The sequence below is a fragment of the Passer domesticus genome, chromosome 3, assembly GCF_036417665.1.
Source record: "Passer domesticus isolate bPasDom1 chromosome 3, bPasDom1.hap1, whole genome shotgun sequence".
NCBI classification, from domain to species: Eukaryota; Metazoa; Chordata; class Aves; order Passeriformes; family Passeridae; genus Passer; species Passer domesticus.
This window is the reverse complement of record NC_087476.1, coordinates 32,543,848-32,571,307: the sequence shown is the minus strand read 5'-3', so window position 1 is coordinate 32,571,307 and position 27,460 is coordinate 32,543,848. Positions and strand designations below refer to the sequence as shown.

General features: G+C 37.9%; 1 long non-coding RNA gene across 1 annotated transcript; it reads right to left on the bottom strand.

Annotated features, from left to right (window-relative positions):
* Positions 1-265: 265 nt before the first annotated feature.
* Positions 266-27,175, bottom strand: LOC135297996 (uncharacterized). Its single transcript, XR_010359953.1, has 4 exons — positions 27,045-27,175; positions 26,240-26,386; positions 23,300-23,361; positions 266-1,327 (listed from the first exon to the last, which is right to left on the bottom strand). It is a non-coding gene; the product is annotated as an uncharacterized LOC135297996 (long non-coding RNA).
* Between the last annotated feature and the right edge of the window lie 285 nt (positions 27,176-27,460).

Sequence of the window (27,460 nt, the reverse complement as noted above, 5' to 3'; positions counted from 1 at the left end):
CAGAAAGAATACAGTTTCTCAAGAGGACAGTGGAAAGGTTATGGAGGACTTCTTTTAAGCTGAGGAGAATTTCTCCTCCTTTGTTATAGGATTTTTCAAATATGCTACAGGTCAACAAAAGGTCAACAAAACACCTCTGCATTCTTGTGCACAAGCCAGCATGGCTGTTGCCAAACCACAAAAGCTTTCTTAGGAAAAGCTTGGGGAAAGCCTGTCTTAGCAAACCAGCTTAACACACAAAGAGACACAACCTCTGCTCGGGCATTGGGTCTGGAGGGGTAAAAATCCGGTGCTGAAGAGTGACCTCAGACTTTCTGTTCTGTGTTAGCCAAGGATCTTCACCCAGCAGCACAAGCTGACCCGTACAGTCAGCCCTATTCCCTTTTCTTTTGAAATGGGACGATGCCAGCACAGTCTAAGTCAGTTCTTAAACTTTTTGTAAATCAGAAGAGGAATTCAGATACTGTGGAAACAATAACTTAACAGTTAGAGAACACAGTGAGATTGATGGCAGGGAAGCCCAAATGGCCTTGATATGAGGGGAACCCAAAAAAACCCCACTCAATTCATCACAGTGAAAGGACAAATATATCACTGGGCTAAGCTGGGGTTAACAGATGTCAAAATGTCCAGCCTCTGATAGTACTTTCATACTTAAAGCTCTGATTTGGGTCTGGAGTGTCTGGAAAACATCGGTAAAACAAACATAGCAGGTACTGAACAACTGAGTCACTGAGCAGAGAGCTCAAAACACTGTGGTTACCTCAACACACTGATACCACCTCACAAAAGGACATTCAGTACTTTTTCTACTCTTTTTATGACTTGCTACAGGATAACAAAATTTGTTGTATAATGCAGCACCCTAATAGCTTTGGAGGCTGATTAAATGCTTTATTTCTGTGTCAGCTATTAATTTATCCCAGGGTTACCCATGGCTTTATGTTTCAAATCAATAGAGATTATCTGTTAAATAACCTTTAAGGAGATGGGCAAGCAATGCAGCACTACAGCTCCCAGAAAACAGTTTTATCTCTTACTAACTCAGCAAAATCACGACAGGCTTTCAAGGTATTCAGAGGTGAACTTTTTAAACCAAAAGGGAGGCATTGATCTGAGGCTATTTTATTATGAACAACACAATGATAACTAAAATCATACCAATGATCTCAGGAAAGAATATAGGAAAGAACATTTAGAAGATGAATGTCACAAAAGCAAAGGCATCCAGAAGGGTACTCTTCTTCCTCCAGTCCCATCACCCAACACTTGGGTTTTGTACAGAGCCTTTCATGCAAGAGCAGATGTAGAGGCCAGTCGTAGGGGTCTGGGGAGAGAAAAGATACAGATAACAAAGCCACTCCAGGACTAGGTCCGCACAGGATAAAGAAAATTTTACAACAAAATGGAATGCAAGGAGGGATTGCAAAGGTCTGACCTATCTTTATAGTCTTTGCGGTGCCTACACAAAATATCTGAAACTTTTGCTCAGGGAATGAAAATGTCTTGCAAGATCAACTAATACACAACTATCACACTTCCTTTCCCCCTAAATAGTTCAGCTGTGCTGGTTAAAAAATATAATTTGAAAGATAAAATAAGTCAGACTTATTATTATACTTTTATGATCGTATATAAAATGTACTGTTCAAAAGTTTTCTGGACTTTTGCTGTGCTCCCATGATGTTAGTGCTGCACAGTTCTACAAGAAGTTGCAGACAAGCAGCTATTTTGATACAATAATATGTAAAAGAACCTGTCTTCTCATTCTCTTCATCCTTTTCCTCTTAGATCTGTTCCTGGCTCCTTATTCCCTAACCTAAATTCCCATGAAATCTGTATAAAACCACAAAATAATAGTCACAAGTTCTGGTAAATATCAGATTTGAGAGGGTACTGCTTCACCCACAATATTTCCAAAAGTGGTGAAGAAACACATTTGTTATAACTGTGATGTCATCCACTGCTTCTGTAGGCAGTAACAAAAGCCTTAATGGAGAATCCAAAATATTTTTTTTATTGTTAAAGATGCCTTAGATATGTTCAGCTTTCAAACTTTCAAAATATATTTAGACCCAGTTTGCAAATAAAGCCACACTGTTAGAAAGATCAGGAGAGCAGGAGTGGCCTGAAAAAATGAGAGGCAAAAGTCACAGGAATGACAATTTAAGGACATTCAGTGAGAATTGTGTCAGACTGCAGGACTCTGTGCATGCATGTGTGTTCAGGAACCCAACACCTGGGGCGTGTCGGGAAATATTTCCTCTGAAAATTTCTTTTTATATTGTGTATGAATATAATGTCTAGATCACTTAGCTAGCAGCTTGTGAATGATTTATCTTGTTTTTAATTATTGACAACTTCAATCAAACATTTTGCTATTATTTAACATGGTATTTGCTAATAATTAGTGCCCAGTTCTTTTTTTCTTTCCTGACCAAAAGCAACATCAGGTCCTCAGCAACCAGAGGAGTCAGACCCATATTTCCTCCCCTTCCCATCCCCTTTAGGAGTAACCTGTCACACAAACAACAATTATACCAGAGGACTGATGATACAACCTCACATCGGTGCAAAGGTCTCTGCAGGGGAGCCAAGGCACCACAGGCTCTGGAGACTGACTTTCAGCTCTGATGAGACAACAGAGCTCGTAACAAAGAACGAGAAGGAGATGGATTGAGATGGACTGCTGGGAAGGTGACAGTGTGGTGTCTGTACCTGCTGTACTAACAAGCTGGTGCCTGACTAGGATATCAATGACTGTGTAGGTAAAGGTGATCCAGCAGGTGTGATTTATTGGGATTCTCTACAACTGACAAGGTTCTTCCAGAGAATTTATTATATGAACTAACAAGACCTAAGGAAAGGTCCTTTTACAAACTTTTATGTTCCTATTGTTTTAATAACCAGGCTTGCTAGGAATCCCTGAAGACCTATCCCATAAAATCTGCTACTCTTTACAACATGGTAAAGACACAAGTACAACTATTGACCTTTAGACCATATGGAAAACCCGTAAAAAACCCTACATCTTCCATGAGGAAAACCAAGGTCCTGCAAAGTAAAGAAATATCAGCTGCAATCTCAACTCCAAGCTTCTGGAAAATCTAAATGCCTTCCCTAGGTACCTCTAGGTCATGTTTTCAAATTTACATTTATGTAAACTGTGAGTCTACACGAAAACTCAGCATCAGCTTAGGGAAAATAAGGTGTAACTCTACATGGCAAAATCCGACTTTCCTCTTGTAAATGGAGATGATAAGAAGTCCATCTGCCTGGTTCCTCACCCAGCTGTACATGTACTTGATAAATAAATATTCTTTTACTGCTCATTTTCCTTTCTTCCCTCCAACCATATCCCCTTCATTCACAGCTTTAGTGCTGGTAAGTATCTCCCTACCTAACTTTTGCATTTTTTGCTGAGAAACTCCCCAATCTTATAACTTCATTAATTCAGTTGTAGGAACCTCAGGCCATAAAGCTGCTTAGTAGAAGCATGTTCAGTAGGACCCAACCTTGCTGCTGTCACCCATAGCTTTAGTATTTAGCTGTAGACATAGCAATTTAACTACTACCTTTCCAAACACCTTGTAGAAGCACCATGAAGAAGAGAAAAGGAACACTAATTATCCTGTATTGGAAGACTTGATCTTCCATCTTAGCCTGTGATCTTGTTAAGTTACAGCAGCTTCAAATGATTGGTAGGAAAAAAAAATTTAAATCCTCATATTCTTCAAGGATGAATCTTTAAGATGTTCAGCAATAGATGGGGCCACAGAGCTCTTTCTATGCCCAGCCTGGTTAAATCCAGTCCTAGAGTGGTCTCCCTATGCCAAAAGCCCACAGAGGACCTTATAGCATGGAGGATGTGTAATTCCCTATTCCCTCTCAGAGACCCAGCACCCTTCATGGAAGACGAGGTGAGGAGATGCAGTTTCAGCCTCATGTTTGGGGCTTAGATTGCTCCATTTTCAGCCTGCCCTTTGAGGAGAGCACCTGTGCTTTCCTCTCAATCACTTTCTTCAGCTCTTCTCAGGTCTAATATGGCAGATGGAAGCAGGCAGGGCAGGGACTCGGGCTCAGCAAGCCGCGTGAGAGCACATGAAGAGCAGGGAAAGAACTGATTTGGGAAGTGGGGGGACTCAGCAGTTGCAGAGATGGATTCACCACAGAGCAAGAAGAATGATTTCCTGTGGCAGAGAGTAGTTAAATAACATGCATAAATTTTGTGTGGGGAAAGTGCCTGAACACTAAACAATATGAAGTATTTGAATGAAAATTTGCAGTGGCATAAAAATGCAATGGGCTGAAGGAGCTGTTCTGATTTTTTTCTACTTATCTCAGGAAAAAACTTAAGGAGTCCACTATTGCTCCAGCATGAGAACTCTGGCAGCCTTCAATACTTTCAGGTGATTGTTTGACAGCTTGACTAATATTGACTTTCTTCTGCCTTCCACGAGCAAATAGATGTTATTTTCCACTTATCTCTCTTCATTGCTCTTTTAGAATCTGTTTTCAAATAGAAATCTGTCATTTTTTCCTAGCAAATTAATAACTCATACATGTAAGTTATTTTGACAAGAACAAACCTACCACAAAAATCTTATTTGCAAGAATTACAGTTCTGAGATACACTAAATCTTGCTACATCAAATTTTTATGAGAAGTGAATGTTCAGCTATCACAAGGCCATTGCAATGTGCCAGAAACCTAGTGACAAATAAACCTGATGTGGGTCCCCATCCACACAGGCATAAATCCTTTGCAAATAACAGAAATTAAACAAGCATCTCAGGTGGAGACCATTTAACTTAATTTAGACACTCAAATTAGTAGTTACATAAGACTGCTAGCAGTTCCATCCTTTGTAGTCAGTAGAAAGAAATAACAAGTGAAAACCCATGTAAAACACACTAGACAAACTTCCCTTTATATGTGCTTGTTACCTAGTCATCTAGAAAACTCAGGCTGACCAGAAAATTAAATGTTGTGGAGTAAACTAAACCTATGAATCCCAACAGAAAAGGGGAAGGCAACCACCAAGCAATGTACTCTAATTATAGAGATCTTCTGTCTATTTGTTTCATATCTTTGTATTTGTGAGAGCTGAGCTGCAAAGAGAAGGAAGTTTCAACATCTCCCATGGTTAGGATCCAGGAGGATGTGTGGGACTGCAATGGAAATGATTATTTTAGACAATCAGAGATCTGCTCTGGAGCTAGCAGCACTCATTGCTAAGGGGTTTTTTTTGAGCTGAATGGCAAAATTTGGTCTTCACTCTTGCACAGAGGCAGGCACATTCCCTTGCTCAGAGTGTGCTTCTTGCATGTGATTGGCAATGAACACATCAAAAAAAGTGTCACCTAAAAAACAATTGATTTGTGCCAAAAGGCAAGGGACATCGCTTATAGAGCTGCCTTTATGATACAGGGCAGGGGCAGAGAGCTGAAAGTCCCAGCACTACTCACACTGAGAGATGGCAGTCACCCCTTCTGGACAGCACCACTGTCAGGCTGAGCCCCATCAGAAACGTGGAGGGGACACCGCTCACTTCTGACATTGGAGAGAAGACATTTTATAAACTATCATATTGCCTCCTTGTCTTTCAAAGGAGCAAGAGAGTTAGTAAGATCATCCTCTGAAATAAGCCAGACTCGGAAATATGTGGTCTTTCAGAGCCTTCCAGGCTGGTGAGGGCTGGCATTTAGGAGCAAGGCTGAGATTTGGATGAGAGCCATTTACTTTCCCATGGGGAGACACAGACTGGTCTTCTCTGCTGTAACTTGGAAGCATGAACAATTTTTTACTTTTAACTTCATGTTCAGAGCACACCAACAGCTGCATCTCATCCCTGGGACTAACACACAAAAGTTTTAATTCCAGGGATACTTCTAGAAATACTTCCCAAGCAATCCTCTGGTTTTAGAGCAGTATCAGCAGCTGCTAGTGAGCTACTCACTTCCCAAGCTCTGCAGTCTCCTCCTGCCTCTCCTCTTTCCCAGCTTGCCCCAGCCATTATTTCCCTCTGCAGAATGGTGAGAAGCAGTAACAAGATTAGTGCTGCTTGAAAAGAGTGTAACTACAGAGATGAAGGATCATTTCACTGATGAGTGGGCTGTAATTTAGAAACAAAGCTGTAATATCATACCAAAAAAACCCCAAACAATCCAAACCCAAACTCTTTTGCTATTAGGCATATTAAATTTATTATAAGATTACCACTTAAAAGCTGGGATTTCACACTGACCAAATTACATTCAAATTAAATAAATTACCCCAGGAAAAAGATAGCAAACACATTTACATTCAACTTATTTGTATGGTTTTTATGGCAAATAAGATACAAAATTTGTAGAGAAAGGATAAGAAAATATTTTTTCAAAGCCTCAAAATAGATCCTTAAGCTTTATACACACCTGATTTTACAAGAACAGATCTTGCTATTAAATACTTAATTTGAAAAAGTACCACTTCTGTGTTTACATGGCACAGAATCACAGAATAAGCTGAGTTAGAAGGGACCCACAAGGATCACTGAGTCCATTAATGTTCTGCACAGCACCATCCCCAAGAATCACACCCTGTGCCTGAGAGCATTGTCCAAACACTTCTTGAACTCTGCCAGGTTTGGTGCTGTGATCACTTTCCTGGGGAGCCTGTTCCACTGCCCAGCCACCTTCTGGGTGAATAAACTTTTCCTGATACCCAACCTAAGCCTCCCCTGACACAACTTCAGGCCATTCCCTCATGTCCTGTCTCTGGTCACCACAGAGCAGAGATCAGTGCCTGCCCCTCCCCTTCCCCTCACGAGGAAGCTGTAACTGCAGTGAGGTCTCCCCTCAGTCTCCTCCAGGCTGAACAGACCCAGTGCCCTCAGCCTCTCCTCACAGCTTCCCCTCAAAGCCGTTCACCAACTTTGTTGCCCTCCTTGGACATTCTCTAATAGTTTAATGGCTTGTCTACATTGTGGTGCCAAAACTGCCCCCAGCACTTGAGGTGAGGCTGCCCCAGTGCAGAGCAGAGCAGGACAATCCCCTCCCTTGCCTGGCTTGATGCTGTGCTTGATGCCCCCAGGACAGGGTTGGCTCTCCTGGCTGCCAGGGCACTGCTGAGTCATACCCAACGTGCCATCGACCAGGAGCCCCAGATGCTGCTTTCCAGCATCTCACTACCCAGTCTGTCCATACATCCAGGGGTGGCCTGTTCCGGGTGCAGAATCCAGCACTTTCCCTCGTTGAACTTCAAGTGGTTGGTGGTTGCCCAGCCTTTCATTTGTCAAGGTCTCAATTTGTCTCCCTGCCCTGGAGGCAGTCAGCAGCTCCTTCCAGTTTTGTATCATCCATGAACTTGCTCAGTATCTCTTCCAGTCCTGCCTCCAAGTCATTTATGAAGATGTTGAAAAGCACAGGGCTCAGGATGGAGCCCTGTGGAACCCCACTAGTGACAGGTCACCAGTCTGATGTCATCCCATTCACTGTAACCCTTTGTGCCTGATCTGTGACCCAGTTGCTCACCCATGATGTGTTAATCATGGGCTGGACATTTTGTCCAGAACAGTCCTGTGAGAGACAGCAGCAAGCTATTTATGGCACGTGCTTTAAAGTAAATGCTTTACCTGGTATTAAGAAGAGAAAAAAAAAAAAGTCCAAAAGTTTAAGATTCCATTAGAAAGTATAAGGCTTGATTGTTTTACTCTATTTTGCAGAAATCACATTTTCTACTAATCCTTTGTTTCCTATTAAAATATTGAAAATATCATTACTTAGATGTTTTAACTAAAAGTGAAGAAATCCACTGGTGCTGCCTCAAAACCAGCAGGAAAGGATTTTCCCTGGTTTCTACAGGCAATGAATACCTAGATCACAATCCAAAATCTAAAACAAAACCGTAAACCATTTTGAATAACAAGAATACTGAACTGCTACAGTTCTGCTCCAGCACAAAAATTATATTGGCCATTTAGCACAACTTTGATGCAGGAGCTCAGCTCCAAATCGAGATTATTATCAATCCCAGCAGCTGCAGTGTAATGCAATTTCAGGAAATATCAGGCAATTTCTCTCCAGCCAAGAAGCCCATCACATGTCCTACCTCAAGCTGTGCTCATGAGGTCCCTGCAAACAGAATTTAGCCTGGGGCGCTTGGGCACCCAAAGGGCCATGCAGACCTGAGGCTTAGGGGAACAGACACGCTGTCTCAGTGGGGTTCAGCTGTTGCACACACTAAAATGAGGCTGTTCAGCTTGGCTGCTGTGCACTGAAGTGACTTCAGTACAAAACAGATGAGCTTTGAGGGTCAGAATTGTGACAAGCAATGATTTGTATTCTTCTCAAGGATGGAGAATAGCTGTCAGTTTTTCAGCTTGAAGTAGTTGCTGTCATCTAGGAAGTCATTCATTGTTGAGGAGATCAAGTAATTTCCTAAATATCTGCTAAAAATTCCTTTCTTTCTTTCTACAGGGATTTAATCCATTTGATTTATTAATTCATTATATAGAAGTAAAGCACTTGCTAATGGTGAACAAAGATGACAGAATGCAATTTTTATCTAATAATACTAAAGTGAAGGGACTTAAACATCCTTTTGAAGCTGAAATATCTACTAAAAATTTATAGTGAAAAATTCTCACTAATTCAATGCTGCTTTTTTAGTACACTGCAGTTTGTATTTATGTATTTACTTATTGTAGAAAGAATGGGTTCACAAATAGATAACAAATTTCAGAAAATTTTTAGGAACGAGTTAGAGAAATAGTCATCATAAAATATCTGCTGAGCTTGCACAAGTGGTATGAGATGACTCTTGGGGAATCTTTTCAATACTCTATCTCTTTATGAATGTACTTAAAAATTTGGAACGTCATAAGAAATTCTTCTAGCCCTTACAAAGGATGCAGTAGATGACTATAATCAATAACATGATATTCTAGCAATACAGGACAGAATATTACAAGAGAATGAAACCAAGGAACATGGTTTATTAAAAAAAAAAAAAAAGAATTGAACTAACAGCACAGGAAGACACTTGAATTAATACAACTATTTTGCCTTTTCTTCCAGCAAGAGCAGAATGACTGAGACAGCGAAAAATTCCATAAATGTGCCAAATAACAAGAGGGGAAACCAACCTTACAGATATTCTAGGAAGCTCCTAAAACCTTTACCATCGAAATGTACACAGCTTGCCATACTAGCTTTCTTTTCAGTTGTGTTTTAATGCAGTTGCGTTCAAACACATATGTGGATCCATCCCTCCAAGAACAACTGAGTTCACTTCCCTGGATTCCTGCCAGATCTCAACCTCATCTCAGGTTTTCAGTCAAAACTCCCATACAACACACGACTTCTGGTCCGTATTCTGATCACATCTATCATGCAACTTTCAATTAGACGAATTTTGAATTAACCTTTGGGCACCTTCTCCTTGTTCAAGAGTCAGAGCTTTGATCTTGGACAGTAGATAACTGAAATCAAAAAATCTGATTCTGATTACAGTTTTTTTCAATGTTTGCTTTCCTACTGGGGGAAAAAAATGTACTTGTTCAAAATGACACACTGCCTATGTCTCTCAGGGGAGACACAAGATGTCTTATGAATCTTCTACAAGCCAAGATGGTCAGAATCACAAGTCTAGGGTCAAGAGTTTTAGAATTTTGTTTACGGCTTCTTGCTGAACAAGATTAAAGCTGATGCAGTAATCACTAATCTGGGAACAAACATAAACAACCTTAGGTTTAGATTACAGATAGAAAAGACACATACCCTGTGTGACACCTTCAATGAAACCTTTCAATATTTGAGCACAACTTGGAACAAGAAAATACCTCTGTATTGCCATTTATTCCTTCTTGCATGTGTCAGACTAAGAATATGCTTTACAATAGGTCAACAACCAGTTGACAGGGACTTCAAGGGAGAGTCTCATTGTCCCTATGATCAAGATCAGAGTAAAGAAGTCTTACACTGAGTTCTTAGATAAGAAAATTGAGATGAGAATGAGCAATTGACAATAATTTTTAAATAATAAGCTAAACAAGCTGACAAAAAAGATTATGAGGGAGGGAAAGTGGAAACATATCTCAGTGACAGTCCTCTACAGCAACACTAGCTGGTCTGCTTGAGACCCTCTTGAATGTTTTCTGCTATATGTAAGGCAAATTATCCTTCCATCTCTGTAATCATTACTTTAGTCCTCTTAGTCAGATAATTAAATAGTTATATAAGCCTCGAGATTTTCAAACCTTATTTGATGATTTTTGGTTGGCAGAATCCTTTGTAGCCTTTTTATAAATTCTGTGTACAAGAAAGTTTGAGCAGTCTTGATAACACCAGCACTAGAGGGAAATGGAATCTCCATGCTGCTGTGCAATATATGTTCACCTTCTTCATTAAAAACACACAGATAGAACTATCTGCACTTTGTACCATAGCTCCTCTGATGAATTTGGATGACAAACACTACCAAACAATGCATTTCAATGCATGGATTGCCTCACTGAGAGGCACTGAGGCATTGCACCATTGAAGATTGACTCCTCACTGGTTGCAAGTGACAGAACCACCCAGCCCATGGATAATAAGCCCCAGAACATCATGCACCAATCTCCTCAACAGAATAAGCAAACAGTGCATGGGTACATAGAAAGTTCACAAAAGTAACTTTTTCATGTATTATTTTCAATAAGGTGCATTCTTTTTCACTGGGTGCCTCCAGCTGAAAACCCTAACAATGAGAAATCACATCTAATACTTTTATTGGCATCTATGGCAAAGGATGACATTCAATATTAAACACATTCCTTGCTGCTATTTTATTTGCTTTTTCCACTTGATAATAACCATGGTAGGTTACAGGAAAAAGAGATTTAAGGTAAAAAAAAAATCTATAACTCTGCTGCCCAGAAGTTCCTACTTCCAACCACATGACTCTTAATATTAAATATTCTTTCACTCATCTTTCACAAGATTTTATAAGACTGTTTATATTTTTCTAACTTGATTAGAATGTGTTGCTGAAAATCCTGACTTGTATGTTAAATTGAACTGTCAGAGGCAATTTATAGCTGGTGTGTGATAACTTTAATCAAGGAGGTGGCTATTCCAGTTCAAAAGCAAGATTTATTTCCCAAAAAACTGAAGCACCTGTATTTTCCATTAGTATTATGAAGCACTTATACCAGTATTCACAACACAAAAATTCTGAGTTCCTCAGGTAACTTAATCTTCTTGTTAGTGTCTGTTCTTGCCATACAAGCACTGACTTGCTGTTAAACAATCTTATTTCTTAGAGATATTGGTATTCGGTATTGTCAGAAGAATGTAGCATTTCTACTAATGTGAGTTAGTAGAGATGTTATGTGAATAGCAGTAACCAGAATAATAGGTTATGTGACTAAACAGTGACAACAGATTATACTCAGTACAGCAAACATGGACTGCATTTCATTTGCCAGGACTCCTTGTGTCAGCACAGTGCAGGTGCTCCTTTGGAGTTACCCAGCTGTGGCTGCTACATGCTTGCTTGGCATCATCAGTATTAACCACAAAGCTGGTATTCCACTTATTTTGTAATGCTCTTTTTTGAAGTATACCATATGCCAACTAACATCTCATAAATTACCTTGTTATTTTCAATCTGTATTCACCATTGTGGCTCACATTTTTAATATTATACACTCTCAGAAAAGTGAGTTTGAGTCAGCAGAGCTGCTCTACTGTGATTGCACCTGATGGACCCTGCAGAATGGTGCTTCTCCCAGAAAAGGGTGACTGCCTTGGCTACCATGACAACCATTGTGGTATCTGACAATGAATTTCCTACTTATTTCAGCTTTAAAGGAGTGCCTCTCTACCCTGTCTACTGTAACCTCTAAATTGGTGGTTAAGATAATATTCAGGACTACAGCCAAGAATACAGGGGCTAAGGAGAATTTTGAACCCAAGACTTCTTTCTTTGAATATCAAAATTTTTGAATGTATATAAGAAGTAAGCAGTACCACCAAATATCCATCCTTTAAAATAAAAGGGTAAGCCTTGCCCCCTATTAATGAATAATCATAGACGTGCTCTGAGAAGAAGGCTACAGATGGGGTGACCAGACCAGAAAGAGGGGCTTCCCTGTAGTATTTGCAAGCTGTCTGCTCTGGAATATCAGTGTCGGTCTTCAACTACATTTAGGCTTCTTCCTAACCTTCCTGGATATCCACCTTCAAACAACCACTTATATACTGTTTTACCCATTTGGATCTCATTCTGACATGCCTGATGGTCCTCACACAAAGATTACTATGATTGTGTACTGAAGTGAGCTTTAGGTTGCTTTGTCAGGAACAAAATCCAGACTAAGTGATTAGAGTAACTTCATACAGCACATCAATATTTTAGTATTTTATTTGGTCTGTTCCTAATTTACAGACATCTGGCTTAAAGGGAGATGATTTTACTTCTGCCATAGTGCTATTGGCTTCCGTAGAGAGCAGCTGTTCCATTTTATTCCATTAATCTCAAAATTTTTCTTAGATAACTGTATAATTCCTAGATCCTTTTGTCATCTCATTTTAGATGGTGAATGAAGAAACAGCTGTGATAGCTGTGTGCCTTTAGCACCTACTCCAGACACATGGAGAAAAGACTCTTTTTAAAATGCAAAGCAAAAGATAATAAAAATTACTAATGCTGCTGAGACCGGAAAAACTCTTAGCAACCACAACACTGGAGAGAGATAGTAAAAGGGGATGGACAAATTAAACATCCTGTGGGAAAACCCGAATTCTTGTTCTGTTCCAATTATTCTGTATGAAAATTAAAAGATAATAAAAAGAAGACCTCAAACTCCACAGCTGAGACAGAGTTATCTAGCATGGTAAAAGTTTGAAGGTTTTCTGGTGTTGGTGTAGAATACCTTTCATGCATCTGAGGGATCCCTCCTCAGTTCTTTGAAAAAAGGGCATATAGGATCAAGATAGTGTTCAAGCCATGTATCCCAAAGTGATGAATGGGTCAGCAGCACTGGGCTTCCAGATTTTTACTTACACTGTCTCCTTGTTTTATGCAGTTGTGCTTTCCTCTAACTCTTGGTGACTCCATACCTCACCTGCTTAAATTTTAAAACTCTGTTCCACTTGCACTTCATTTGGGAGCGAACTATCTAAATCTAGGCCTATTTTGAGTGGCAGGAACTTAGAGAAACAAGACAGCTTTATTTTTTTCATCTATAGGCTGATTTTTTTTCTGTTATATCTCCTTCCCAACTAACCATTATTCTTGTTTACGCATCTCAACCAGATAAACTAGAGGGCTAGTCAGTCACAGGATACTATTATAAACTTTTCTTTGCTGGGCACCTTATTAGGTACTGAATTTCAGGCTCTGACTTTCTTAGAGCCCAATTATTAGGAAAACATTGAGAGGCTTTCATAGCTAATATATGCTTTTCCTTCATGTGATTTTTGCTATGAGAAGCCCATCCTCATCCTTGAAACCTTACTACAATTCATTCCTGCATCCCCATTGTCTGCTTTAACCATCTCCTGGAACACTTTCAGATTTGAAGTCCTCTTGCCTTGACTGTTGCTCTTCATCTCTCTGAGTCTTTGCAGTAAGTACACCCCACATGTCAGGTGGTGTATATTTTATATTCCAGAAGCTGCACTTCATCAATCATTTTCCTTAGTCTTTGTGGTATTTTAAAATCAAATTAAAACTTTTCTCCCTTCTCTTAAGAATCTCCAGTAGACTTTCTGACCTCCATTCTACACTCTTCTCCATGCTTATTCTCCACCTCTGATCTTGCCCTCCCCTCCCTCTTCCCTATTTGCACCATCCTGTATATCCTGAAGATTTTTCTCCTTACCTGAACCTCTGGTTTGTATTAAAGCCTGCTTTACAATGTAGCCTTTGATTCTGAAGCACTTTTTACTTTCCCTTTTGTTTCTCGTCATGCAAGTCCACTCTCACTAGCTCATTCCTGAAAGTTTCCAACACTGACTCAGAAACTGTTAAATTCCATCCTACTGTTCTGCTCCTTGCTGTGTCCCTATACTGCCAGAACCTTTCTGCTGGCATAGGGCTCCTACACAGTACACACTTAAACACACAATGTATATTGCTCTACACATACACAACACAAAGGCAATATGTCACTAACACAACACATACTTTCTTGTCATTGCTCAGATAATTTTGTCTGATTTTCTCTTCCTCATTAGCCAGAGTGAAAAATCATAGCAAGGGATAGTAAATCCTCTCACGATGGCTACCACAATGATATTAATAAATAATTATGCTGGAACAAATGACATTCACATAGAAAACCTGTATGAATTCTAAAAACTTCTGCAGAAAAAAACCAAACAATAAAACCCCAACCAAACAAAAAAAAAAAAAAAGAAAAAAGAAACAAACAAAAAAAAGCACTAGCTTTTTCAGCTCAGGAAAATCTATTTTTCTGTAGCAGCTCTTCAATTTTACAGAAATGCAAACTCTCTTTACCTTACTAGACTTTCATGATACACCACATGGTAATGTATCCAGAATTATTTTAAAACCCACCAGAGAGCTAGTGCAAAAGTCCCTGGGGTTCAATGGTCATTTCTTAACCAATTTGCCCCTTTATTGAGAGTTTTAGTGAGAGTTTGGAACATGTCATAAACATAAAGTGGGTCTTCTAAAGCACAGTGATTTTCTTACCTACAAAATTTGGCAGTAACTCTCAAACATAACTAGGTGAGCTCTTGTGTATGCACAGTTCACTGTAATTTACATGCATGCTTCATATTGGATCTCAGTTTCCATTGCCACATAGGACAGTATTTCTGTAATTAAACAATGACTTTTTATGATTTAGAAAACAAAATAAGCTTCACATACATAGATTGGCTTCTGTGCAGACACAATTAGAATAAAAAGGAATAAAAAATACTATCCAAGAAAACTGAGTTGTAAAACAATCCTCTTGGTAAAAGTATTGCAGTTTTACTCCATATTTTAAGAGGACAAATAGATTTTAGTAACATTTTTAAAAGCACATTTGTTTACCCTGTGGGAGAGGAAAGTTATTTTTTGGTTGTTCCTTTGATTTTGTTTAAAGGATAAAATCGGAATGGTGAGAGATAATTACTGAACAATAGCTCTGCCTGTGTGGAATTATTACTGGTTGTATTTCTCTCTGAAGTCAGAAATGATTCATTGATTCATTGATGTGTCACATAAGGACAAAATGCCCCAGCTTAGAGAAACACTGGACTCATTTAAGCCATGTACAATTGAACTCCCTCCTGTGACTCACTAGTGGGCTCTGGAGATACTTTACAGAAGTCTGTTCAGATCCATTGCAAAGCCTGCATAATCACAGCTTAGAAAAATCTATTTCCCCTTTCCCCATCTGATGCCAGGTAGGGCAAGCCCTGTCAGAGCAGCAGCAGGGGTTCAAGGGAGGGCTGGTGGGCTGAGATCCCCACTGCCCTCCTCTGCCGGGGGCAAGGAGCCAGCAGCAAGAGCAGCAGAAGGGTGCATGGTAAATCAGTACACGACAGCCTGTGACCTCTTTTTCTCTACCATCCATCAACAGCTGGTTCTTTACATCTTTTTCTTGGCTCAGAAGATGGTAACTAGCTATGATGTCAAGCACTGCAACAGCCTGCCCAGGGAAGTGGTTGAGTGCCATCCCTGCAGGCATTTAGAAGACATGTAGACCATGGTGCTCAGGGAATGGTGTAGTGGTGGACTTGGCAGTGTCAGACTTATGGCTGGTCTTGATCTTAACGGTCTTTCCAGTCTAAATGATTTTATGATTTGCTGTGGCTTCTGGGGCTTGAAAACATCTGGAAGAGAAGTTTGCAGTTAGATGCAGGTGCTGCTGCCTCCACAAGTTCATTATATGCCAAAGCCACATCCATTTTAATTTTCCAACAAATTTGCTGCAGTACTATCATCTCCACTGTCTCCAAAAATTATCTCTTCTCCATTTTAAAACAACAGCTTCCACACAGGCATTAATGATAACAGATAAACAAAAAAGGAAATACCTATTGCTACATGCCACTAAGTCACAGACTTAGTTAAAAGACAGCATTTGAAATTTGCAAATGCAGTCACTAGAAAACTAAGACTGATAAAGTAGGTCTACAGTCTGAAACAACTCTACTAAAATATTTGAAACAAAGACATAATATTTATTTGCTTTCCTTTGTAAGCCTGATCTTGTTTCATCTTACATCAAAAAGGCAAAATTATACAATTTCCTCTGATGATGAAGTAAGGGTAAATGAAGTTAAATGAATAAATGAGTTTCCCTATTGAAAATCCCATAATTAACTTAGTCAAAATAATTAAGAATATGGTGGGTTTTAAAAAAAAGTATATATATATATATATATATATATATATATATACACTGTTGGAATGTAACAAAGGCAGAGATATATGCTGAAATTCTGCATTATATAGAAAGGTTTGGGGGTTGGGTGTGTTTTGAGTTTTTCCCCCTCTTCCTGTGGTACTCAACCTATTGATTCAGTAAAAAGACAGTTTTCCAGGTGACAAGCATACCAGATACCATTCCCTAGAGGAATGCATATAGTTGTATCATTAATTGTGAATTAATTTGTGAAGTAATAGAGCTTATTAAGCTACTCATCAGATACCAGTCTATCCAATTCTGAGCTCCTGTGTCACTGCAGTTTCTGACATCAGTCACAAAATCCATGTGGCTCTTGCAAGGGACACAAATAACAATAGCTTTGTTTTGCAATGTTTCCTAATGTACACATTTACATGAAGCATAATTTAAGGGTTTTGTTCTTTTTGTCTCTTAATTCAATGCATTTCAAAAACAGAATAGCTTCCCTGTAAAATACTAACACCAGTTTGGCAACCATTCTAAAGCACTTCATGCGTAACATTGTATAGAACTTAGAAAAGCCTATTTGTTCAACAAAACCTTTCTACTGCAGAAAGAAGGGGAAATTGGTTAAGCTTTTGTGATTTCTGCCATTAAAATTGCTCCTATCAAAGTCTGCTAAATAAAATATGTCAGTGTTCCAACACAAATAAGTTTTGCTCCAATAATCACAACATATCCCAGGTGGAACATGCTGGAAATGCTTAGAACCAAAAATTTTCCAAACCTTTTGAAGATTACTATTTGCCCTAGGTTTGCCACATAAAAGATTAAGAAATAAGTTGGTATTGACAGGTGTATTTTTCTAAGACTGGAAGGAAAGAAAGTTTTCAAGAGAAAGAAACTTTTTCTTACTTCAGACAGAAGTAATCTATTACAATTTTATCAAGAACCTATTTCAATATTATCAAGAAAAAAGAAAATCACTGCTTAACTAGTGTTTCCCAGCAATGTCCAGAGGAATTAGGATTTATAAATGAACACATGGCTTGATTACCATTTCTAAACCAAAAACCATTAAAACTTAAATTTAGATTCAGTTTTTTTAATTCAGATGTTAGTTTTGGGACCTGAAAAAAAAAATTAAAATTATCTTTGCTACATGAGCTTAACCATGTAAAGTTATTTCGAACCCAGCCTAGTAGGAGCAAATTTATACTATTTAAACACAGTTTAAACCATATAATCTATTACAAGCTTTCTACAAGTTTATGTAAAGTGTATTCCAAATCCCTCAACCATCACACTAATAGAGAAACTTAACACCCTACAATATCTCCAGAAAACATTTCCTTATTCCCTCCAAGTAAATAACCACACAAATCCTTACAGAGCACCCTGCACCAGAGCATCCCTTCCTTTCTCAAGGCATGATTTTTGATTTCAGCCTATTGGAGATCTTATTCTTCAATCATATCGGCATGTGTGGTGTTTAGTATATTTTTTTAAAATTTTCTGAGGCCCTTGAGGAGTTGCAGTGTCTCATTTTCTCTGTAGGCACATTGTGCTGACTGGTAATGAGAAGGACAGGTTTGGCCCTTCTTAACGTTAATGATCAGAGCTTTCCTTAAAATACCTCATCACCAGATGATGTTAAGAGGAGAAAAGATGTACTTCTCATTTCTTATTTCACACAGAACATGAAATATATTGTTAATTTTAGGTGCATACCCTCCTATAACAGGTTTACAATCTACCAAATGTAACACAAAAAATCTCAATGCCTAAAATTCCCTTGTTTTTTCAAACACATTGAAGTGTGATTGAAATATTAACAAAAAGATATCAGGGGTGAAAAAGGCTGTACAACTAATACAATAGTAAGGAATAAAAGAACACATTAAAATAAAATTAAAATTGTGATCTCTCACTCATACCAAAATGCTTTTGCATGCATAATTTAATGAAAGTCCTATTCAATTTCACTCAATTTTTATGCATTCAGTAAATCTACCATGGAAGGACCATAAGTCAAAATATTTCACCCAAATGTTTCCAATAAACTTGTCAAATAAAGCCAAGAATAATATGCCTAGAGAACATCACAAAATTGTTTCAGTGCTCAGTTTTGAGTCAGGCCAGATCTCCAGCTTTATTTATTTTCTCAGAGGGAAAGAAAAAAAAAGCAATTCAGCATTTCTCAGAAATCATAAACAAGTAAATGTCTGTGCATAATAAGAGTAAAAAAGTAGTTAATGTATTAATCAAGTTGGGTTCCCATGGTATTTCTTTAGAATAAGCCACATCTATTGACCATTGCTCTTCCCCAGTCATCACTGTTGAAAAATGGGAATTAGGAACAATGTTACGTTTTTTGAATCACATGTAGTAAAACAAGCACAGTTGTGTGCAATCCAAATAAGGCATCAACGGTTGCATAGAAGAAAATTATTGCAGATGGACTAAAAGGGCAGATGAGGATTTCCTCTGAAGGTTGCTTTCTGGAAAAATTTTACTTGAGGGCTAGACTAGATGTTAAAGGATGTGTTAAAAGTCCCTTCCAACCCAAACCCAAACCCCTATTCTATGATCATTTAAGAATAGAAGTATTTTTCATAGATAATGAAAGGTGAAATAAGTCAACAGCAATGTTGGGAAGCATTGTCACAACAGAGGAATGTACCAAAATTAGACAAACAGAGGCAGACTTACACTTGGAATAATGTGCTAAAATGCAGCTTAACCAGCTGGAAACCACAGAGGAGCCAGAGACATTAATTCATGGTGACTTGATTTGCCCAAATGTGGAGTATCTTGCTTCCACAGCTTCCTCAAGACAGCTCAGACCACTCAGCAGGCACCGACAGGCTCTGACTGACACAAAGCCATGGTCTCTCAGCTTTGTATTCACCTACAGTATACCTTTCCCTCAAAACATATTCCTTATTTGCTTTTAATTTCTGACTTTATAGTTAATTTGTGGGGGACACAGAAGTATTATTTTAGAAAAAATGGGTTAAGTAACTGAAATTATTTGCCAGCTTATTGACAAACTTGGAGTTAATGATGCAATTTGAAAGATTAATTCTCCTCTGTGTAGGGATTATGACTAAAGAAAGAAGTGAATAACAATAACAATGGCTGGGGCTAAATTACTGTAAATAGTTCTGCTAATTAAAAATAAACAGTGAATATATCAAATCAAAGATTGAGTGAATCAACCAATGAATCAATAATAATTTGCTTCTGAATTTTGAAATTATCAAGTCACTGAATTAAAACAGAATAACTCATGTAGCTGACATAAGGAAAAAATGTCTTTTTAAAACCCTCAACAATTCATGCACAGAGATGTTGCTGGAAGATGTATTACATCCCTTGCTTCAGAAAACATAAAAGCTAAAAACCTGTCCAACTGTCTCCTTTCTGCCCAATAACTAATACCCTGTCAGCTACTGTGGACTTGACTTAATAGTAGAAAAACTTGAATGTTCATTATTAATGTAGCTCTTTTACTCAGGGAGTTCACCCAAAAGGGCAGCTAATTGCAGAGAAATAATGAGATTTAAGTACTTTCTTTTCATTCAAATGATAAAATCTCACTGCAGCTAAAAGGAGTGTTTCCTCCTGCTTCCTTCACAGAAATTAACAGAAGTCTTAAAAATAGAAGTAACTACTGAAAAATTAACAACTCCAGCACAATTCTTTCATCTTAACTACATGAATTTAGATAATAGCCAACATAAAATTATAAAAAACCTCAAACCAATAAAAGAACAGGACAAGGAGATGTTTAAGATCTGAGATCCTGCTTGAACAGTGCTCCATGGGAGCTGTTAGGTACAAATAGGAGGAAGACCTTGAGGACAAGATGAGAGTGGAGCCAGAAGAGGCAAAGAACATAGGAGACGTGTGGTCAAGCATGAGCCTAGACCAAGAAAGTGAGAAAAGAAGGCACTAGCCTAAAGACTAAGGCAAGAGAGGATACAGAGTCTGAGATGAAGATTGGCCAACTTTTTATCAGTGTAAATTCTACTGGGAAAGAGTGTGGGCCAAAACCCAGACACAATTAATGGAACAGAACCCAGAGATACACTGTCTAAAAAAGCATCAGCCAGCTTCATAAATGTTGATAGGAAATTTACTGCAATTACTGTTTAGGAATTTACACTGCAAAATATAACATCACTCATTCTGCCTTCTTATTGTCTAACAAAATTGTTGCTCCTGTAAATCAGACTTGAGAAATATATTACTACTGGAGCAGTCCATAGAGACGCACATGTCTGTGGCCCCACTGAGAATGCTCTAATATGCACTCAAGCACAATTCTGTTTTTTTAAAAGTCTGTAAGGAAAAGCACAGAAGGGCGTGAATGTGCCAAATAACATTTTTGTTGTACCTTGGAGTCATTGCTCGTAGGCAACTTTTCCCTAATGTGTCAGGCTCAGAGCTGAACAAAAAGAAAGCTACAAAGTAGATCACCCAAGGTCCTGAGGGATTATAATGCCTGATAAACTGCACTTGGGTGGATGCAGCAACTTGGTAGGTGTCAGTAGTACACCTCCTACATCATAAATACCCATGGCTACCTCTTAATGGAAACAGAGCTTTTATTGAATTCCAGGGAGTGCTGAGGATAGCCTTCATCCTGCTAGTCTTATATTGGACCTTGACATAAATCATTTATCTAGTTTAAGAACCCCTAGCAGGAGATAATCCTACATTTAGTTTTCCCAATTACCAGCAGAAACAATCTTGGGGACTGATTTCTGTGGTGAAAAGCAATATGCTTTTTACAAAGGAGGTGCTAAAGAATGAGTCCACTTTTGTGATAGGAAATTCTCAATAGAATACAGGTAGATTAGCCCTCTGAATTAGATAAATCTCAGAAACTGCAGGGAACCCATGTATTTGCAGAGAGAGGATGAACAACAGAATTCAAACCTTTTCTCCCCACCTCATGATACTACCAAAAATAGAAAGACATTTAAAAATCAGATGCAATGTTAACGTTGCCAAGGGATGGAAAAATGGGTTCTCAGAATCCCCTATGTCTTGAAAGACTCCCCAGAAAGGGGAAGGCTGCCAGACAGCAAAAGAACAATATAGAGAATACATCCTCAGGCCATGGGATTTGTGAATTCATGGGACTGTGCTGAAAAAGCTCTGGCTAGAGGCTTACTCAGGGAAACTGAAGGGGGTCCTGATGCAAAGTTATTAAGCAAGTGGCTTCTCAGGGTCTCTCATGACTTGGAGCTTGGCTGGTGCTCAAAAGTCTGACACACTGCAGAGAAGAAGCTGAAGACTCACGGCCTCTAGCCCTTTTCTGTCAGAGAAAAACTCCAAAAGCTGCTTGTGCCACATTTTTTGAGTTTAGTCTCATTTTCCTGAGATGTTTTTTGGTGAAACATGCATAACACAGTGGCTATGTTCAGCCACTGCAGATGGAGGTTGGTGGTTGATGACAACATGACACAACAAAAAAAGATAATGAATGAAACTTTCATGGCCAAGGCAACCCAGTAAGTGATGAAGCAGAAACTATATTGAAAAGAACAGAAGTGCTACATAGGAAATGCTACATCTGTCTTGAGCCACTGCTGACAAAAGGAAATGAGAATCACCACACAGTTTTTGAATGGCAGTATTACACAGAGCAGCAGAGAAAGGAATGTTTGAAAAATAACCTAAAATATCACAAAAGTCAACAATCCTTAAGTCAGCCATGGTTTAGCATATGCGTTATCCAGAAATGTGAGTAGAAGGTCCACCCTGCAGAATTTAAAATGTCACTTTAAGTAATTTTAATACCACAAAACTGGTGGTTTTTTACTCTGAACATGTACATAGTACATCATATTTTCCCTCTGGACATTAACTCCCAAAATCAAAAAATTTTTAATTCTAAAAATCTGAAAAAAACTCATTTTTTATTATGTCATCTGCTGTTATAACTGGTCTTCTAGCTTTGGCATACTGCTTTGTTAAATTTAATTTAAATTCAGAATTACTTATGGCAGAAATGTATATTTTTATTTTTATGTAAATTCAATGTTAACTTGTAGTGAAGTCTAGTAAGATATGGTGATACAATTAGAAGAAGAAATGGAATTTCTGAGTGAAGTTGTGTAGAAATCTATTACCCAAGTTATTAAGTGTCTGCTGACCTGGGGTTTTTCATATTTTACTTCTATTCTAGCTGCAGAGGTTAAATGAAGAAGTGATGTTTTTCACTCCTATAGGAAAACAGTGTCAGCCAAAATATTAGACTACTCAGTTGAAGTCTGAAATGAGAAATTAAATACACTTTCAACGTGGACATCTGGGAATCGAGTGTACTGATAAGAGATTAATTACTTTTGTTTCTCTCAGGAGTGCAGCAAGAAAAAAGAATGACACACATGCTACCACTCTTGAATAGCCTATTCAGTAGACAGAGTGGTCTTCTTTTCTGGCCTTGACTTTCTCCCTAAAACAAGAGGATGCCAAATAGGAATAAGAGAAATTTGGATATTTTCTCTGAAAAGACCTTATTCTCATTCCTTTTTTTATCTCTTCTTAAAACTATGGAGTAAACAGAACAAATACCTCAAACTACTTTCTGCTTTCTTATTTTTTTAAAATTTCAGCTGAAAGATCAAGCTCCTGACAGAGAGTAAAGCATGACTTAGTTCTGTTTGTACTTAAACCAATCCTTCTTAAGCTGGAGTTCAGATAACTCTGTTCTGCCATGCTGATTCCTGCAAGTCACTTTATAACCTTCAGTGTGCATATGAACCAGAAATTCAGAATTAGATGTAATAATTAAATACACCTTTTATGTCCTTGAAAGCTTCAATTAATTGCTCCCCTAAGTTTTCTCTTTATTAGGCTAAAGAAATCTACTTTTCCAGTGTTCCCACAAACATCATAGTAGATGTCTTATCAGGAAGAATTGCAAAAAAACAACAACCTTACCAGCAATTCTTTGCCTACAGAGAGATTATCAAGGGGCCAAGCCAGGCTTTTCACAGTGATTCCTGAAAAGTGCGATAACAAGAATAAAAGAAAAGAAATAAAAGGCATTAAGACTGAGTAAAGAGAAACATTCTCACCGTGAGGCCAAACAAATAGCAGAATATGCTGACCACAGTGGTCATGCAGACTATGAACTGGTCATGCTTCCAACTGAGCATCCTCGGAATTTTTCAAAACGCAGCTGGATAAATCACTGACCAACCTGGTTTGTCCTTTTAGTTGATGCTGCTTTGAGCAGGAGGCAGGGCTGGATGTTTTGAGATCCTTTCCAACCTGAATTTTCCTGCAGTCCTGAAAATTACAAGTGACTCCAACCTTTTGGGGAGTCACTAAAACTCTGAAAAAAACAGGTGCATCTAATGCTATTTTGTGATGTTCACAAGTTTAGCACATAATGCTTTTTTACTTAACTATAACCAGTATATTTACCACTGATGCATGAAGTTGCATTTAAACAGTCAGACAACTATATGGAATGAAATGGGTTTTCTAAGCTCTTCTTTTTGTTCCAGAGAAGGCTAGAAAAACAAGAGATGAGTAAACAAAAAAAAAGCCCTACTCATAAAGAAATCTTTGGACATCTTATTTGTCCCTTAATCTACCCTTTATTGCTTGCCAGTTGCATTTTTCTTTACATTTTAACAAGCTCACTTGCAAGGGCAAACAAGTATTCTCCTAATGATGTTCTGATGGAAGAAACATAATTTCACACCATAAAACCTTAGTAGGTACTTTAATTGCTCCACAAATTATCTTTAAGTGCTGTGCATGATTTATAAAAGCAAAATGTTCCCTTTTTCAGCAGCTAAATAGAGCTGACTGGAAACTTTCAAGAAAACTTTTTTTTGGTAGTAAAATGCCCACCAGACAAACTTATTTTTCAGGACAGTTTTAATTAAAAAAATAAGTTTTGCTGAGTAAGTTTTCTTAAATTTAAGTAGAATTTTTAATCAGATTTTAAAATACCAGGTAAATGAGATTTTAATTGCACCAAGAATATCCAAACTGTGAGCGACAGAGAGAGGGACAATTTGTAAGCTAAGGCAGACAAAATGATAGATTCAAGATCTTTATTCAACCAGACTGCAGAGAAGAAAAAAGCTTGAAATTGGGTCTGCGTGAGGGATTTCTCTTGGTTGAAGGTTTGCCTTTTCTACCGCACTGGAAGGAATTTAATGCGAAAGACAAAAAAATTCAGTAAATCAAGTTTTTGTTTGCTGATGAGCCCTATCTTCAAATAACACTTAGGCAGCTGTGAGACAATAAAAAACCACAAATACTTGCATAATTACAGCAATTTCCACAGTTCTCATCACCTCAGCATTTTATAACAGTAAATGAAGTGGCAACTTTGATGCAGAGCTGCATCATTTTTAGACAGAAAATACTGCTGAAAGAAGAACTATGGAAAGATCAACATTTTAAAAAGTGAAAACTGTTTCTCTACAACAGAGCTCTACACTAATTAGGCCATAATTTAATGAGTAGGAAATAGAAATCAGTGAGGCATTAGGAAAGCTTTTAGAAAGAGACAAACTTTTTAACTGTTCCATCAGAAGACTACATACTGCTATAATTGCAGCTTATGTGTTCAAAGAGCTGTATATTAGTGGGTTCCAGCTCATTAATGAAAAATGTTTGTTTCTATAGAATTAATTGTTGACATGTCTAAACAACTTTGAGCTGAACTTAATGCAATCTGATATGCTGAATGAAATCCTTATTTATTGAGCCACTTGCATTCTAAAACCTTTTCAAACACAAAGTACTGGAACAATTTTGCTGTATATTATGTTGGATATAATTATTTTCTGACTGAGACAAATCGACTGTGGTGTGAACACACCTACAGAGTTTAAGCTGGAATTATATAAAAATGCTAAAACAAAACAATCCTGAAAGGTAATAGGTAACAGGCAATTTAGAAATCCAAGTAAGCTGTGCAAACTTTGTGAGCACAAACTCTATGGGAGAAGAAAGACTTATGGATAGCAGGCCTCTAGCAAGTACTACTATAAAAAAAAATCAAACTTAGAGACAGATACTTTTCCTTTGTGCCCCAGACCTGCCTTAGGAGACAATGACTGCAGAAATATCTCAAGTTTCAAACTGGAGGCACCAAAGACAAAATGACAAACATATTTCAAGAAGAACTGAGAAACAGCTGCTTATAAGATTTAAACCAAAGATGAAGCAACACTTCAAATCATAGCAGTTTGAGTTGCTATGGCATATCAATACCCATTAATAAGTTTGTATAACTTATTACAAAATTACAGCACATAAAAGTAGTAAGTCTAAAATAAAATTAAATATACAAGTAAGGTATATATGAAGCATAAGTATACATCAATATACATTCAAACACAGAAATAAACCCAGTCTATAATTAAAAAGAGAATTTCAAAGCTAAGACTCTGAGACAAAAAAACCCCAAACAAACAAAAAAAAAACCAACAAAAAAATCCAAAAAACCCCAAAAACTGGGGAGTTGCAGAAATTATATTTCATGCAAAGTACTATCAAAATTTCATAATTCACAAAAATCACAGAATCACTAGGTTGGAAGAGACCTTCAATATCATCAAGACCAATCCCTGCCCTAACACCTCAACTAAACGAGAGCACTGAGTACCGCATTCAATCTCCTTTAAACACATCCAGGGATGGTGACTCCACCACCTCCCTGGGCAGACCATTCCAGTACTCTATCACTCCTTCTGTAAAAAACTTTTTCCTAATATCCAACCTATATTTCCCCTGGCACTGCTAGAGACTGTGTCCTGTTGTTCTGTCAGTGGTTGCCTGGAGAAAGAGACCAACCCCCATCTGACTGCAAGCACCTTTCAGGGAGTTGCAGAGAGTGATAAGGTCACTCACCTCTGAGCCTCCTTTTCTCCAGGCTAAACACCCCCAGCTCCCTCAGCCGTTCCTCACAGGGTCTGTGTTCCAAACCCCTCACCAGCCTCGTTGCCTCTGGACACACTCAAGCTTCTCAACATCCTTCCCAAACTGAGGGGTCCAGACCTAAACACAGCAAGCACTCAAATTTACAACTCTAAACAAATTTTTATATCAGCACTTTCAATTCATTCCAGATCCATCTTAACTTTTTTTCTTTGAAATCATTCCCAATTCAAATTATTGTGTTCACAATTTTTGTCTTGGTAAATTACAGAGTTTCTGTGTTAGAAGAGAATTATCTATAAAAAATTTGGGCAATCTGAAGACTTCAATATGTGAAAATTGTTACTGGGTGTAGCTGGCCTCAATTTTTAGAACTTAAAATGAATTTTTCAAAATCTGCTTTCTTCCATGTATTAATCTTATGAAGCTAATGGGTTTTGAAAAAAATTCTATAAAACCAGATAAAAATAGAAACAGAATGCTTGATAATTCAAATAAAAATCCAGAATACATTAGTTTCATTACAAGAAATATATTACTAACTCTAATGTATCTCCTTAATCTCAATATCTGTAAATAAAAACTTGCCCCTCCTGATTTTATCATGATATCAACACTGTAAACATTAATCTTGAAAGTGCTGTAAAGAGAAATCTACACTAACATAAATTCATAACAATCACAATCACAATTTTATCACAACCCCTAATGAATTTGTTAAAGCTGAAATCAATATTACTTGCTCTAATACAGTTTTTATTTTTTATTGTTTATTTACCTTCTTAATTCCTTGCACAGTACTGAATCCATCTCCACTTTCAGCTTCTCTCTTCTGTAATAATCCAGCTGCAGTTATTTCAGGAGACAGCCTTTATTGAAAAACAGTTATCTCCTATTGTAACTTTTTGAATTGTTACAGATTTTTATAAAAGTTTCTTTTTTCCATCATATGCTTTGAGGCTCTATTCCCACTAAAGCTGTCTTTTTGAAGGTCAAACCAAGATACTCTTATTTTCTGAGTGATTTACCCTCCCCTGAGTCTTAATTTCTTTACTGTCAGCTGCTCCCCTTAGAGTTACTATTTTCTTCAGGATGATAAACACTGGAGTTGATAAATGGGTAAGATCAGTGGTGTTATCAAAGATTTAAACAGCTGCTGGAGATAGAATCTGAATATACAGCAGGACTCTTAGC